This window comes from Camelus ferus, chromosome 25 (assembly GCF_009834535.1).
Source record: "Camelus ferus isolate YT-003-E chromosome 25, BCGSAC_Cfer_1.0, whole genome shotgun sequence".
Lineage (NCBI taxonomy): Eukaryota > Metazoa > Chordata > Mammalia > Artiodactyla > Camelidae > Camelus > Camelus ferus.
This window is the reverse complement of record NC_045720.1, coordinates 7,209,617-7,223,854: the sequence shown is the minus strand read 5'-3', so window position 1 is coordinate 7,223,854 and position 14,238 is coordinate 7,209,617. Positions and strand designations below refer to the sequence as shown.

The window sequence follows — 14,238 nt, the reverse complement described above, 5'->3', positions numbered from 1 at the left end:
TTCCTGACCTTTTTCTGCCTGTTTCAGGGAATAATAATAAAATAACATTGGGCTGTTGTTGCCATGTTAACAGGTAAGGCATGGGAAACACTTAGAACACAGCCTGGTGTAAAATCCATGTTCCTTATTGCCATTTGCAGTGTATTTTCTGGTAGTCCGTAGTGAGAAACGCTTGAATTCTGGTCCTTCAAACAAGTATTTTACAAAGGGACTTAAATGATTACAGAATAGACGTGTCCTTCCAGGCTGCTAGAAGCACAGAAAAGAAAGCCACACCCGTAGACAGAGCTATTCCTGTCTCCTGGGACAAAGAGAATTTGATGAGTTGGAATCCCCCAGCAAGGATCCAGCCCACCTAGAAACTTACATTCCACCCCGTTCTTCATCTCCAACTTGGGATCAAGGACTTACGGGTTTAACAGGGTCCAAAAGTCAGCCAGTCCAACCTCCACCCTGGCCTTAAATCCTTCCTCTATGCATTACATGTTCAGATTCTGGAAAGATCTGTGTTCTCAGAGCAAGGCCTTTTAGAGGTTGAGGAAGGTCTGCTTCACTTCCTAATTTGGTGGGGGAGGAGGGTGGGGAAGGTGGGAAACCTGGCATATTAGGAAAAAAGGAAAACCAGAATGCACGTTTTTGAAAGTTTACTTTTTTTAATATTTACATGAATAGTTTATCGCTTACAACTCAGACTAATAGACTGTAATATAACTGTGCTGTTCCCAAGGTAATTACAAGGCCTGTAAAGACTGTAAGCTCATCAGGCTCCACAGGACGTGTGGCTGGAATGGGCCACGCGCTTGAAGTTAGGCGTTTTGTCTTCTTATCCTGTTGCTCTTTGTGTCTGGAAACTGCGAGGATAGTTTAAGGGTCAGGCTCGTCCTGATGCAAGATCTGGGCCCTTCTTTCTGTATCTCGCCTCCTCCCTCCCCGGGTGCAGCCAAGGGGTGCTTTTTCCCTGGCCTGCCCCTTGCCTGGTGTAGGCACTCACAGACATGTGCTCCAAAAAAGTGCTGGAGAAACCATGCTAGTGGAAGGAAACCTCATTCCTTGCAGCTCAGCATCTCCTGTGCTGGGCCCTGAGCCGATGTCCAGAGGAAGGCCGGCCACGTGGTCCTACCCAGCTCACGGGGAACGCTGCCGCCCCTGGGGTCCCACCTTGGGTATGTCCAGGGAAGGAGCAGAGCGAGCAGACTGACTCATCTCAGGAGCTGGCGCCCTGCACGGGATGCACAGACGTCCTGAGAGCCCCTCTGTCCGGCTCCCAGCGCCCTCCTAGAGCCACAATCACCCCCAGTCCTGCAGCCCCCTCATCTGTCATCACTAAGGCCTTCAGGCTTCTAGAGAAAGCTCTCAGGAGAGGCAGAGGAGAGGCCCTGGCAGGCCTTCCATGCACAGTACCTCTGAAACGTGTGTGCTGGGCTTGCCCCCTCACTCTCCCGGGGGTCCCCACAGCACCAAACAGTGCTTCTCTGATCCTGGCAGCCTGGCCCCGGGCTTCAGGGATCAACTAGACACCAGGGCCGGTGCCCCTCACCCCCGCAGAGCGCCCACGTGGCCTGTGAACTCCCACCCTTCCTGACCTCCCAGGCCCCTTCCCTCCTACCCCCTCTTCTCCTTCTGAGCTGTTTCTAGGCAGCAGCCTCCTGCCTTCATGTCTGACCCTCATCATGACATCAGCAACTCCAGAGAAGTCGTGAGGAAAAGGTTTTGTCATCTCTCAAGGTTGTCATCTCTCAAATTCTAACTCCACCTCTCTTCCCAACAACATTATAAATCTTCTCAAGCATTTGTGTGCTATCTGGGGGTGATTCAGGGAATCCAATATAGGAAAACAAAACAAAACAAAAGACTTGAAACTTGCATTTTTCAGATGGGAAAACTGAGGTCCATTCAAGAAAAGTAACAAGCCTCGAGTCTTGAGATGAGAAAGGTGGAGCGGATGCTAGGAGCCCGGGTCTTTGTCGGACACGCGTCTCCTCTCTCCCTGTTTCTGTCTGGCAGGTGGGCGCGCGCCGAGGGCAGGGGCCTGGGTGGGGCTGTAGGCACCATGTCCCGTGCGGTTCAGAAAAACCCATCTGTCCAGCTGCCCTTGGTGGTCCGCTTACTAGCTTCCTGTCGTCTCCAGGAAGGAGGTAACTCATCTGAAAGAGGCTTTGAGTTGAGGAGTGAAAGTGTCCCCAGAGACTGAGGGCTGGAGTCTCCCTAATGAAATGGCTGAACAATCTGATTTAATCCGTGACAGTTTTATGCAGTGACTGGAGGTGGGAGAGAGGGTTTGTGAGACCTAACTGCTTCTAGAAGCAATAAGAAGAGGGCCAAAAAGAAATGAGTTAATTACCATTGGCTCTGAACAGTCTCTGTTTCTTCCTCCCTTTGTGATGTCAGGGGATCGAAACTGGTCTTTGCCTCTTCTTTCCCCCTAGTCTTTGGACCAACACTACCTTCTCTGGGGGACCTGGGACCTCAGATCTAAGTTTACTCTTCTGAAAAGTGAAATGGGCAGAAAAGGTGATCTCCAAGGAAAGAATCACTTAAGCCCTTTAATTCTAACAGTCAAGGCTTCTTGAAAATTATTAAGAGAAAAGACCCGTTATCACGTTCTTGTGAAATCCCACTGGACAGAATTCAAACCTTGTCTTTGCATCCCTCAGGATCAGGGGAAGGCAGTCCACGTGTGCTCTGTGGTCACCTGCTGGTGGCCGATCCGCAGACACTGTGGCATTTCATCTTCCAAGCCTCCCAGGAGGCAGACACACCTCTTTCACTTTCTTGGTATGGAGGTCAGCCAGTTAGCTCACCTGCCCACGTGCCCAGGTCCGGAACCCCCACAGGGCAGGGATGCAGGGACCCACCTGCCTCTCCGGATTTCAGAGCCCCTCATCCTTTCCCCAGGACCACACTGCTGTCTCCACAGGAAGCAGGGTCACGGAGGGGCTCTGGTCAGTGGATGGCTGGAGAGGTCGCAGGAATGTGGGCTGTGCCTTCTCCAGCTGATTTCTGTTTGACCAGATCAGGGAGCCTTTCCTCATGAGCTCTGCATTATCTTATACACCCAGGGGCTCTGGCTTCTCAGCACCTTCCAGTCCCTGGGCGGCAGCTCAGAACAATTCCACGCACCTTTGCCACCTTTAGCCTGTCTAAAAGCCAGGCTTGGCTGTCGGAAAGGAAGTAGCTGGAACCCCTTCATAATATGGCTCTGCGGGGGCCAGAGCTAAGGAGCCCCAGCTGAGGGCAGGTGGGTCCGGACTCTGCGGTACAACCAGGCCCTGCTGGGAAACCTTGATGGCAGTTCGAACGTGAAAACCTACTCAGGGATGCAGCCCTCCCTCTGGCCTTAGAAATCTCTTCCAGTGACAGTGAAAGCCCTTCCACACGACCTGCTTCTAAGGTGTGGAAGCGTGATGGCACGTGGGGACCTCATCCATCACATCTGGACCCCAACAGCAGCAGTGATAGTACGGCCCTCCGCCACCATGGGGGTTGATCAGCCCTCCCTCCCTGCCAGGCACCCGGCTCAGCCTTTACAGCCGTGACACCTCGGGTCACTCACAAGAGCCCCGCTCTATAGGTAAGATAAACTAAGTAACATGTTTGAGGTTAGATGACTAGCAAGAGAGAAAGCTAGGCTTCAAACCAAGTCCACCTGACTCCAAAACCCATGCTCTCAACTACCATGCAGTCCGGTGCTGCTTCCCCGCCCTCTGGTCCAGTCCCAGACTGCAATAGAAAGTGATTTTGAAAGGTCACTGAAGCAAACTTTGGGTGAAACTTTAGTCCAGAGGACATGTAGGTCTTGAGGGATCTCTTGGTTGTCAGGCGGCAGCGTTTGGAAGCCTAGGGCTGGGGATCTGGCTAGGGGAGCAGAGGGGAAGGAGAGAGAAGCCAGTTAAGGCTTGCTTAGGTTCACTTGTCACGGCCACTCTTAGGTGGCCCGGAGTGGTCAGAAGGACAGGAGTGAATTATGTCGAATGTTCTCCAGCATGTCATAGCATTGTTTTAAAGAACTATTAATGTTTAATGCTATGGGTAAAAAAAAAAAAAAAAAAGGAAGAAAAACTAGCCATGCTCATATTGTCTCAGTTTATAAAACTTTAATGTGCATGTGCATATATGTAGAAAAATGTTAAAGGAAATTCTTTCCAAGGTGTTTCCAAGGGCTCTCTCTGAGCAGTGATTTTGTAGATGAATTTATCAATTTCATCTTTATACCTTCCTAAAATCTCCCAATTCTCCCACGTGCCTGAATTGCTTTCATAATCAGAAGCAGAACTAGGGAAGAATGAGGGGGATTTAAAAAGTGTTTTTTTCTAAGCAGGCAAGCCTGAGTTCAGATTCCAGGTCACAGTCTACTGGCTGTGTGTCCTTTGGCAAGTTACTGTAATTCTCTGAGCCTCAGTTTCCGAATCCAGAAATCTCAGATAAGAATACATGCCCTGAGGGGTTGTTTTGAGGATTAAATTAAAGTGATATCTAAGGCAGAGATAAGTCTGATAAAATGCGAGAGCTAAAAATTAACCCACACTGGATCCCTTGCGTGTACTGGGTAGCCAGCTAAGTCACCTTGCAAGCTTGAGCAGTCCTTCCCCTCCTTGGGTCTCAGGTCCTCAAGTATGATGGGGGAAAGGGTTGGGTCAGACAATGGCTCATGGTCCTTTTGCCTCAACTATCCTATTCCCCTACCTGGGTGACTGGTACTCGGTACCCACCCAGCTGACTTGGGACTTGCTTCGAGTTGCCTATGGTCTGACATTCTGCACTAGGAGCAGTGAGAGCTGGGACAGGGGCTGAACATCGGTTGGTTCCCCAGCCAAGGATCTCGCAGGATTTCCGGGGGGCACCCCACCACATCCTGACCTTGTTCAACAGGTGCGCCTGCCTTGTGACCCACATTGTTCCCCGCTCTCTTCTCCAGGCAGGTGCAGCCACAGGCCTGTCCTCCTTGCCCCCAGTCCTGTCTTGCTCTCCTTGTCCTACACAGTGGAGGAGACTACGGTCGGGCGGGGGCTTGTGGGGCACTGGCCGGCCAGGACCTGCGGAGAGCAAGCAGCTCCCCAGAAACTGACACATTGTAACTGATGGTACTTCAATTAAAAAAAAAAAAAAACCAAAAAGAAAAGGCTCAGAGAGGGCAAGCAATCGGCTCAAAGCCACTCAGTAAGTTTGGATAAGAGTTCTGACTCCCTGTCCAGCACTCTGTCCAGCACTCTGTCCAGCACAGAGAGACATTGCCCACTTGTCAAGACTGACCCTTGTGTCCACAAGCCTGTGTTCTGGCCCCTTCCATCCTTGGGTGCCCAGGGGGATCTCATATACCCTCAGGCTAACAGGGAGCCTCCGCTCCATCCTAAGACCAGGATGGAGGCATTCTGCAAAACATTTTATGGTCATTTTAAGATGTCATAGAAAGAAGCCAGATTTGGGACGAGTTGGTACTGGGGCAAATTTCAGTTTCACCCCTTAGGAAGCCAGTAAACTTCTTTCCATTTTTGTTTGTTTGTTTTTGTTTTTAAAATGAGCATAACCATATATTCCTTGCTGGGTTTTCACAAGTAAGGATTAGAAAATCGGTGTGAGAGACATGTGCCGTCATTTGTGTGACTGAGGAAACCGAGACCAGAGCATTGAAGTAACTTGTCCGAGGTCACCGAGCTACTTAGAAGTGGAGGCAGGATTTGAATCTAGCCGTTTGGATCCAGAGCCCAGCTCTTAACTCTGCTCTGGGGCATAAGGAAGAGGATGGAGGATGACATAAAGCTGCATCGACCCTTTCTTTATGATCAGATCACGGTGCTACTCTTTTGTGTGCCGCAGGGTCAGGGACATCACAGGTACCCCGCAGATGGACCCACAGGTGTATTGATAGAGTAGCATACCGGGAAGTGGGTCCTGACTCCCTGGGTGCTTGGAAGTTTTATTCAGAGGTTGTGAGTTTTAAGCTGATTTTTCCATGTGACTTGGAGGCCATGGGAGTGGGAAGGAGCGGGGGGAGACGCACATCTGTACTTGAGAAGGAGCGTGGCTGCCTCCCAGGGCTAACGTGAGAACTGAATGGAAAGACCTCACTGACAACTGGCTCCCCTCCTCCCCCTGTCCTGGGCTCTGTTCTCAGAATGGCACACACCACAATTCGTCATCGTGTACTTGCTTCCTTAAGCGTGTGTTGCTGTTGTAGACTCCCTGAGCACACGGTCCATGCTGATCACATCCTCAATGAAAAATCATCGCCTAGCAGGTGCCTGGCCTATAGTAAGCGCTCACTGAATTTGATTGAGTGGGGAAGGTATTGTCTACAAAGTACCCAGCACAGTGCGGGCAGGAGGGGCTGTGCCTGCAGGGGCAGCCTGACCCTCTCACGGTGGTCCTTTTCCCCTCAGGACAACCCGGGGGACAACTCCTACTGTCTTCTGAAGCTCCTTAGTCTCCCCACCTTTCCTCCCCCGACACCCCCCAAGTCCTCCCGCCGTGGTCCCAGCTGCCTGGGTGATGCCAAGGAGGGAAGTGTGACTTTGCAAAGCTGTTTGACAACAAAAGTGAGCCACTCAGAGGCCCCACAGTTTCTGTCTGCAGCTCGAGTTACCGGAATGAAATGAGCCCCCTCCCTTGGTGGTTCTCAGATGGGAGGAAGTGGTTCAGACCCAATGTACTTATTTCCTTTGGAACTCTTGGGGAGGAGGGAGAGGGGGAAGTCAGACACATGGGTGTGGCCTCAGTGCATATTTATTACGGGAAAGGATAGATGGATGGATGGATGGATGGATGGGTGGGTGGATATATGTACTAACAGAGCCTTCAGTTTGCTGACAAGAACCAAATGGTCTGGCCTGACATGCTGGAAAATTTTAATGAGAATTTTAAGCTCCAGCTTCTCTCAGAGCAGGGGGAAATAAATTCTTGCTGAATGTCAAACAAAAAAATTAAAAACCAGCAGCAGCTATTAATGCAGGAAGCTGACTGGGGTTTACCAGAATGAATAATTCCTAAGTCTTTAAGAAAGACACACTCCCCTTGGAAATACATCACCAGCTCTCAAAACTCAGAGTGGGGACATTTTTTTCTCTATTAGGAAAATGATTTCGGTTTGCCGTAATACAAACCTACTCTTATCTGTTTCACTTACATGTGATGGAGGAACACGCAGAGATAAGCATTCAGAAAAATTGAGAATCCTGGTCATCAGCTGTGCAGTTTGATGTGTCCTATTTAACACTATGTGTTACTGTTTACTGCCTAGAAATAGACCAGTAACTCGGTGTACTTTAATTGTCTGGGTTGGGAATGATAGCAAGTAGGTACTACTTAGCATTTAGCCTCTACTACATATTGCATATAATTTAAACTTCTTACAAACACACAAGGAAACTGGTCTTCTTTTTATGATGAAGAAACTACCTCTCAGAGAAGCAAAGTGACTTGCCCAGAGTCACACAGCGCATTGGCCACTGACCCAGAGTGCTGGCTCAGGTGTAGCTGATTAAAACAATGGGTGTCCCTGGTCTTTCTTCCCTGATTCTAGATCTGTTGAAAATGCAGAAACCTAAATAGGTTGCAGTCTGTCTGTTCCATAGGGTTTTTTTTTTTTTTTTACTATTATTAATATAATATTTTTCAGAGCATATTAAGCACTCTTGAATAGTATTTTTTCCTAGTATTTTTCAACCGGAGAATATGGATTGCAACAGATTTGGCCAGAACTTTGACTTGGGCTCACCCCAGCCCAAGTTTTCAAAAGACCACTGCCCAGTTTCTAGCATCTCACAGCAAACTGCAGAATGACAATTTGCAGACCATTGGGTGCATTTCCCCTGAAACAATGAGCACTGCTTTAAATACACATGTCTGTCCTTCCCACACTTGCTGTCACTAAGGCTCTTCCTCCCCCACCCCTCAGCCCCTGGAGGCCTAGGGCCTCTCACCAGCTGTGTGACTTGGCCGAATCACTTAACCTCTCTGACCATTGTTGTCTCATTTGTGGAAAGCAAACAATAGTCATCATCTTAACAGGATTGTTCTGAGGACTGCACTGCAGGGAAATAACTTTTCATGCAACACTCCTCCCCAACCATTCATCATGGTAGACGCCATCCCTTCCCACCACATGCATGACCCCGATTCAGGACATTCTAAGGCCAAAACCCAGGTCATTTCCCTGCTAACTGGCTCTCTGGACACATAAGAACCTCAAAGGATGTGGAGCGTGCCATCTTCCTTAGGGAATTCTAGTTCTCCAAAAGCTCTTCTCATTCTAGCATTTTGTTTTCAGGTTTTATATGTCTGTCATGTTTGCCTTTCCTTGATTCCTACTCCTGCCCGTCACACGTCCCACCTTCTTGGATTACAGTTGTTTATTGTCATCGATTCTCGTTGGCATCTTCCCAGAGAAGGTCCACACACCCAGCTCCTGGGAGCACCATCATGGTCCGTCCGCCAGCCTGGGCTCCGTGCACCCTTAGATGTTATGACCTACACTGATCGCACTTACGGAGTCCGTACTGCGTGTCTGAAACTGGCCTGGGCACTTTGCATATGTTAGCTCCTTTAATCTGCCCGATACCTGTGTGAGCTGGGTACCACTATTCCCACTTCGCAGAGGAGAGAGTGAAGGCCTGGAGAGGTTTCACTGTCTCGCCCAAGGTCACACTGCTAGAAAGTCTGGGAGTGAGCAGTGGTGTCCTTGGTAAGAAGCCTGCTATGTGCCAGGATGTCTAGTGGCTGGAGAATCTCCTCTGGCAGGAATGTGCCCGGCCCAAGCTCTCTCCACCCCTCTGGTCATGAAGTTATGCATCAGACGTCCACTGAGCAGCCACAACGTGCTGGCCACTGTGCTGGGTACCTGGCCCTGCCTGTCCTCCTGGAGCACATCGGTCTCCAGAAAGTGAACCCGCTGCCAGCTGTGTGTCTCAGGGGTCCCAAAGCCTCTCCCCACCCGGCCCCTGCCATGTCCCCCAGGATACCTTCAGTAGCCGGGCATCATGTCCCCTGGGAGTAGCCGAGGAAGGGCTGCCAGGAGCACCGTCACCGCCTCTCCATCAGCAGTGGCTTCTGCGGCGGAGTGAGTGGGCAGCAGGGCCCGGAGCGGGAGCCCAGGAGGCCATGCTCTCAGGAAGGGCAGTTGCTAAACCGGCTGCACACTTCCTCTGCTAGAAACGAGGAAGGCGCGGGGCTTGCAGAAGGCAGGTTCCTGTTTTCAGCAACCACACGGAGCAGACTTCTCTCTGTAAGGACAGGGAAGATAATGGTGTGCTTCTTTTGTTTTTTTTTTACAAAGCACTTGGGAATGTGGGCAGCTTGATTCTAAATGTCCCGGCTACACTCCGGTTTCAGACACTGGAACTTCTTTTTTTGCTCTAATTAAAAGGCCAAGGAGGCTGAGAGCTGCTTTCACGGTCCCCAAAGCCCACTGGGTCCGAGGAGGCCGTGGCTCAGAGCTGCAGCTTCTCTTTTCTCAGTTTCTTGATGTCGCTGCCCGGTGGACCCCAGAGCAGAGCTGCTGGCCCTGGCTCTGCTGTAGGCCAGTTTTTAATTGGCAGTGGCTTGAAATAGTGGGTATCAAAGACCCTCTACAGAAAGGGGCAGCCCACTAGCCTTCCTGGGGGAGACACACCGCTCCTCGGCTGGGCTGCAACCAGAAGAAACTAAAAAGATTATGACAAATAGTTAGCTCCCCCAGGTTCCTGATCGAAGCTGAGTAAGAAAACATGGCAACTGGATGCGGGATGCTTGACTGGGTCCTGGATCAAGGAAAAGGACTAGAAAGAACGTTACTGGGATGGAGGTGGGGGGTATTGAAGTGTAGACTGTACTTAAGGTAATTTGTGTCATAACGGTGATGTTCTCGGGTGTAATGATGATGTGACCATTATGTGCAGAATGTGCTGGTTCTTAGGAAATGCACGGTGGAGTCATGCTGTCTCTATTGAGAAAGAAAATACACACACATAAAGAGAAAGAGAATGAGAGAGACAGAAATCAAGGTGGCAACATGTTCACTCTTGGTGAATCTAAGTGAAGGCATATGTGCATCACACTATTTCATCTTTCTGAAGGGTCTAAAACTTTTTAAAAATAATAGGATACAGTTCCTGGTTCATAGCATGTGTGTCTCAAGCGAGACAGCCCAGGCCCATGGCTTGTTGGTGGCAGACAGTCGCAGAAGCTGCCAGGGCGCCAGCTCCAGGCGGGGGTGCCTGGGAGTGTGAGCAGGGAATGCCAGATGGCCTGCTGGGCGGCCCTGAGAGCCCTGGCCGACCCCCTACTTTGCAGAGAAGACAGAGCCTCCAGCGACTTGCCCGGAACCACACAGCTGGTCTCGAAGCAGAGCCAGGGCCAGTGTCTAGGGCTGATGACACGGTTCCAAGCCAGCGGGGCCGACACAGCCACCAGGGACAGTCATTTAGAAACCTTTCTCAGCATTATTATTGAAGATGAATTAAAAACACCAGGGCTGCTTCTAAATTTAGAAGGAGCTCTGTACTAGAGATGCTTCCTTAGACAACTTGTGAAAGTCCGCGCTCCGCGCACGGCACCCTGGGAAGGTACAGAGGAAATGTTGCAAAGACTGAACGGGTGGTTTGCCCAGCTGGGAAAGAGCAGACGGGCAGACAGAAGCAGAACTGTGTTTTTTTCCCCCTCAAATTCCCATAGAGGAGTAAAAGAGGTTTGAATTGATATTCAGAAGGTATGAGGTTTGTGGCAACTTTTCAACAAATATTTGCTGAGAACCTCTGATGAGTTAGACTCTTAATTCATTCCCTCATTCAATCATTTATTAAAAAAATTCTCCAGACACAGGAATTCAGCTGTGCACACAGCCCCACCTTCACTGAGCGTATCTTCTCTAGGGGAGCCACGGGACAAAGACTTAACTATGGCAGCTGTCAACTACAGGGACTCTGTAAGGAAGTGAACTGGCCAGAGTGACAGAGGGGCCTGGGAGCTGCTACTTCCCACAGGTGGTTGGGGAGGGGGGGCAGAGGCGGGGGGGGGGGGGCTCTGTGCCATTTGCGGAGACCCTCGGGAAGAAAAGGAGCGGATCTTGGGACAAACTGGAGCATCAGAGGCTGCTGCAGAAGGAGCTCCTGGCTTAACATGGACTTTGGAGGGTGGGGGTCAGGCACAGTGGAGCCTAAGGCAGCCCTGAGCTGATGATGGAGGCAGACGGCTGGCAGGTGGGGACCATAGAGGGGTCTCCACTGGAGGGAGTAGTCCATGAACCAGAGAAGCTGCCGCACGAGGAGAAGCTTGGAGTTTGGAGCCCTGGGAGCTGGGGTCGCAGGATGCACTCTGCTCATTTCTAGTGTGTGGCAGGCGGCCTAGGGCTGCTACTGACTAGCCCTGGCCGCGGTGTTTCACTGCCTCCCTCTCACCCCTGGTGTGACCGCACCAAAACAGGGTTTGTTCCAGCAAATATTCCTGACGCTGTCCTCTGGGCCGCAAGGAATCTTGGGCTGTGGCCCGAGTGGGGGTTGGTGTGGAGGTCGGAGCCCACACTTGGCAGGGGATGCCCCCACCGAGGTCTTTAAGTATAAGTATGGAGTGAGCCCCGACCAGGTGACAACGAGTCAGCCTGTCACGCTTTAGAGCTCACGGAGACACCCAAGTCCATCCGTGTGAGAACACCTGATTTCCGGAGGGCTGTGCGAGTTAATCAGCTATTGGGATCCAGGCTAACATCCACAGTCAGGTGAGCAAGACGCCCCCAGGGCTTGAGATTTGCTCGGTTAATTTCCTCGAACTTAAGGGGCAGTCATCACCTTATCGAAATGAAACGTTCCACTTTGTAAACAACTAGCTTTACGCACTTAGTGTTGCCGGGAACCAGGTGTTGCTTCCCCTACTGGGGGCCCGCAGGTCTCCCAACCCAAGCGATGCAGAGCCCACCTCTCCAGCTTCAGGTCTCAGCCGGGCTCCAGGTTCTAGGAGGTAAGGGCGACTTGGTGTCATGTGGCCAGGGAGGAAGTGTTTAAGCCCCACAGTGTACAGCTTGATCTAGTGTTACCAGATTCCCAGTGCTACTCAAAATTATTTCTCCTTCTTTCTATGTAAATGCTGGAAAAGTTAGAAGATGAAAAAGGCAACCTCAAGCATTAGTAAACTCCCCATGGGTCATCTCTTTGGGGCAAGGCTCAGTGCCGGGCTCAGTGGTTATGTGTGAGTCCTGCCCTTCCCTGCCCTCCCCGGCTTATGCTCCGCTTTGAAAGGAAAGGGAGGCACCCATATTCTGTGGTCCCCCACTGTGTGCCTAGCACTATGCTGTTAATCTATGCACATCCTCCAAGAACCCACACAACCTAGGAAGGAAGGAGGATGAGTAACACCATTTTGGCTCATAGAGAGGTTCAGAAACCTTTGCAAGGACACCCAAGATCCCAAATATCTTGAATCAGCTAACCATGAAAACCATCAGGGAGATGGCAGACCCTATTGTTTCTCTAGAGGTGGGAGTTTTTCATATTTCTGGAATTATCGGCAGAGTTGAGTAAGTGGTCCATCCATATACAGTATTCTGTCATCTGCATATTGTGAGAATTTTACTTCTTCCCTTCCAATTTGGCTCCTTTTAATTTCTTTTTCTTGTCTGATTGCTGTGGCTGGGACTTCCAATACTATGTTGAATAGAAGTGGTGAGAGCAGGCACCCTGTCTTGTTCCAGATTTTAGCAGAAAGGCTTTCAAATTTTTGCTGTTGAGTATTATGTTGGGTGTGGGTTTGTCATAATTAGTTTTTATTACATTGAGCTATGTTCCCTCCATATCCACTTTAGTAGGAGTTTTTAAAATCATGAATGGATGCTACATTTTATCAAATGCTTTTTCTGCATCTATTGAGATGATCATGTTGTTTTTGTCCTTTCTTGTTTTGCTGTGGCGTATCACATTGATTGATTTGTGTATCTTGAACCACCCTTGTGACTCTGGGATGAATCCAACTGGGTCATAGTGTATCATCTTTTTTATGTGTGGTTGAATTCGGTTTGCTAACATTTTGTTGAGTCTTTTTGCATCTATATTCATCAAAGATATTGGCCTGCAATTTTCTTTTTTGATAGTGTCTTTGAAGTGGGCCATCCAGATGAGCTGAATTCTCCAGCGAGAGTAGGACCTAAATGTATGTCATCAGAATCTTTGTGTTTCTTTGGGAACCTTATTGGAGCTGACAGTCTCTTCAGGAAAAAGAAAAGTAGGGGTTCTATTTGCGCTGGACTTCTCTGCTGTGATGAGTTGCACAGACGTGTTGATTCACCAGGGCTGTTCTTTTCTGTTGTTGCTCAACATCACCCCACTGCATCCACCTCGGAGGTTGATAAAGCGGTCAGCAGATTTCTCAGAACTTGGGGAGCTCCCTGAACAGGGGCCCGATTTCAGTCCTCCCAACTTTGCAACTTTGCTTTCCTTACTAACTTCCTCTAGATGCACTAAGATGCAAACTCTTCTGTTTTCTAGATCTAACAGCGATCATTTATTTAAATGAACATTGTATTACACATATATTAGTCTCACACCAGCCATGAGGCTGAGCTCTGGGGGCACAAAGGTGCCTGGGACACATGCCCTGCCATCCAGGAGGTCAGCGAACAGGAGCCAGGAATGGACCTCAATGACAGGGCAGCATGGTGGGGGTTCGACGGTGAGGGAAACCATAAGAAATGGTTCAAAATGTTGCAGTGGCCCTGAGGCTGGATGGAGGGGTGATGTTCAGCTCAACCTTGAACATGAAGGGAGTCCACTAAGGCTACACATCTGGTGGTGCTGGCCAGGACGTTCAGTTTGTGCCTGCTCTTTTTTTTTTTTTTTTTTTTTTTTTTTTTTATGGATGATTTCAGGTACATCTTGTCTGGAGCTGGAAGTAACTTCATGTCCGCCACTCATCAGTCATCCTGCGTCCCGTGATCTCTTTTTCCCTTTCAAATGCATGTGGGACAGGCTGAAGAGGTGACCCTTAGATCAGTTCAGTCTCAGCCCAGTTCTGCCCCAGCCGTCCAGGCAGCGCCTCATCCCTGCACTGTGCTGGCATTTGTGTGGATTCCTCATGGGGTCCTCACTGCTCCAACCTGCTTTCTCAGTTTCCTTCCACTTTCTCCTACTGCCTGGACAGGCTCTGCTGATTTTGCCTCTGAATTTACTCCTGCTGTTCCGTTGACCTGCCTGGAATGACCTTCCCCTCATTTTAGGATCTGCCAGAATCAGGGATGAGTCTCCCGTTTGGGCCAGCCAGGGCTTGATCCTTTCATCTTACAGG

General features: G+C 49.9%; 2 protein-coding genes across 3 annotated transcripts in view; one reads left to right on the top strand and one right to left on the bottom strand.

The window, feature by feature from the left end:
• SLA (Src like adaptor) overlaps positions 1–9,140 on the bottom strand; it is a 31,243-nt gene extending 22,103 nt beyond the window's left edge. Inside the window, exon 1 of the mRNA XM_014563010.2 lies at positions 8,955–9,140. The gene's annotated coding sequence lies outside the window, so the exon portion shown is untranslated. The remainder of the gene's footprint in view (positions 1–8,954) is intronic.
• The window catches only part of TG (thyroglobulin), a 203,521-nt gene that overhangs the window by 142,754 nt on the left and 46,529 nt on the right, over positions 1–14,238 (top strand). The gene's annotated exons all lie outside the window — the stretch shown is intronic.